At 49.3% G+C, this 2,820-nt stretch overlaps 1 protein-coding gene across 4 annotated transcripts in view; it reads right to left on the bottom strand.

The window, feature by feature from the left end:
* Positions 1 to 2,820, bottom strand: part of PGPEP1 (pyroglutamyl-peptidase I) — a 15,242-nt gene that overhangs the window by 6,619 nt on the left and 5,803 nt on the right. The gene's annotated exons all lie outside the window — the stretch shown is intronic.

Raw genomic sequence — 2,820 nt, forward strand, 5'->3', positions numbered from 1 at the left:
ACTGGAACCCCTTCCCTCTCACATCAAGCCCTGACTTGTGGGGCCAGGAAGGACCCCCAGAGATATCCCACAGATGGACAGATGAGGGCGGAGTGCAACCCTACACCCTAAACCCTGGCGCACAGGGAGCTGCAGGCTGTTGCTGGGACAGTTGGTTGTGGGGGTGTGGGGGTTATGCTCTGCGTGAAATTGATTTTATTTTTTTAAAATATGTCTTTATTAATATGTGTTTATTAATTTGAGAGAGAGGAAAGGAGAGGAGAGAAAGAAACATCAATGATGAGAGAAAAATCATCGATCGGCTGCCTCCTGCACGCCCCACACTGGGGATTGAGCCCGCAACCCGGGCAGGTGCCTTGACCAGAAATCGAACCTTGACCTCCTGATTCATAGGTCAATGCTCAACCACTGACCCACACTGGCTGGGCTGAAATGGATTTTAAAACATTAAAATACACTAAAGAGAAACTTTGTAAAATATTTCATTTCTCCCACAATCATTTTTCGTGGTCATTCGTATTTGCATTCTTCAAGCTCCCCTTCCATCTACACCTCGACTCTCTGGACTGACTGTGCAATGGGACCAGAGAAGACATTCGTTAAGGATCTGAGATGCAGAGACAGAACAGGCACATGCTGGCCAGCGTGCAATCAGGACTCCTACCTGACCAGATCGCTCTCCACCCCGTCAAACCCCTGAGAAGCGAGGGAGGTTTCAGATCTGTGACCACTATTTCAGCTCCCCGATTTCATAAACATTTACCCAGTTTCTACACACTGAAGTGATTATTATGGCCACACAAACGGACAGACCACCATTTGCTTGAGGTTTGCTGGATACACCTGAATTTTGTTTGTCAACTCGATTTGGAGACCAAGTCCCACTGTGTTCTGCCCCACACTGGCCCAGCCTCCGGACCCCCAAGGCAGAATCTAAAATCATATCACACCACCCTGGCCAGTGTGGCTTAGCTGGTTGGGCGTCATCCCGTGCACAGAAAAGTTGCCAGTTTGATTCCCCGTCAGGGCACATGTCCAGGTTGCGGACTAGATCCCCAGTAGGGGGCGTGCAGGAGGCAGCTGATCAATGATTCTCATCATTGATGCTTCTATCTCACCTCTCCCCCTCTCCCTTCCTCTCTGAAATCAATAATAAGTAAAAAAAATCATTGAACCCTAGCCAGTTTGGCTCAGTGGATAGAGCGTCAGTCTACGGACTGAAGGGTCCCGGGTTCGATTCCAGCCAAGGGCACATGCCTGGGTTGCAGGCTCCATCCCAGTGTGGGGCGTGCAGGAGGCAGCCAGCCGATCACTGATTTTCATCATTGATGTTTCTATCTCTCTCTCTGAAATAAAAATATACATATATAAAAACGTCAACGGAAAAAATACCTTTAAAAAATCATTGAGGTAAATATTACATTATGTATATTTTACCACAATAAAAAATGACCTAGAAGTCAAGAAAAAAAATTAAATTACATTTATCTTCTTATTTACTTCTCTATAGAGAAAAAGCAAACGTAATATAATACTAAGAATTGGGGAATCTGGGCATGAAAAAGACTTCTTTGTATGATTCTTATAACTTGTCAAAAATTTAGTTGAGCAGAGATAAAGATGGTTGCTTCCTCTCCGCACAGGCAGGGAGGCGTCTCCAGCAAAGGCTTTGTGTTGGCCGAGGGTGGATCATCTCATCCATCCTCACGCCCCACCAACCATGACCCCACCTGCTCTTACCCTCCTGTCCTCACTGCTTGGAACTTTCCTGCCTTACCCCGTCCCGTGTCTTCTTCCTGCGCCCTGGCAGCCTTTTCTGGCAACAGAAAATAGGTTTAAAGCCCAGAAATTGACCTGGCCGGTGTGGCTCAGTTGGTTGAGTGTCATCCCATGCACCAAAAGGTCTCGGGTTCGATTCCAGGTCAGGGCACATGCCCAGGTTGCAGGCTTGATCCCCAGTAGGGGGCAGGCAGGAGGAAGCCAATCGATGTTTCTCTCTCAGACATCGACGTTTCTCCCTCTCCCTTCCTCTCTGTAAAAAATCAATAAAATATATAAAAAAAAAAAGAAAAGAAAAAGTACAGAAATTAAAAGAATCCATTTCTCAGGCTGAGTGAGGACTGATTTGTTCAGAGTCTCAGTAAGTTGTCCCAAACTGAGCCCCTCACAAGCCCAAGCAAGTCAATTTGGTGGCATCGCCCCTGAGGGCAGAGATCAGGGATGCTACTAATTTGATTAGTGACCAATCCAAGCGATCCTCTCTGGGGACAGAAACCCTCCCAGTGGCCCCCATGACATGGGACGTGCCAAGGCCGGACGCCCGGCTCTGGGCAGCCCCTCCCTGCAAACCCTCTCTGCCCTCCTCTCCGGCATTAGCTCGATGCCACGTGCCCGCACACCTTAGCGGTAGAAAATGAGCCGGCAGCCACAGAACGAGTCACCCTCTTGATCTAACCTGAGTTCCTCATGTTCTCTGGGTGCCGAGCTAGCCCCTTCCCAACTGGGGGAAAAATCTGAACTAGGAAAACCCCCATCAAAGAATATGCACACACATAGCAAGCCCTCCCCCTCTTGGCAAAGACCCTGATGGGAGCGCCCCTGCTGCCTTATTCTTCAGGGAGCAGACCCTGAAGTCTCCGAATGCCACTGTCAGTGGGAGGAGGGGGAATCCGGAAAAGAGCCAGTTGCCCGCCTGCACCAGAGCAGGCTGAGCAAAAGCAGCTGGCACACTGGGGTCCAGAGGCTGTGCCACACATTCAAGACCAAGCACAACTCCTCTACGGTGACGGAGCTCAGGATGGCAGCTGTCCCTGGGGCAGG

This window comes from Myotis brandtii, unplaced genomic scaffold, assembly GCF_000412655.1.
Source record: "Myotis brandtii unplaced genomic scaffold, ASM41265v1 scaffold421, whole genome shotgun sequence".
Taxonomy (NCBI): domain Eukaryota; kingdom Metazoa; phylum Chordata; class Mammalia; order Chiroptera; family Vespertilionidae; genus Myotis; species Myotis brandtii.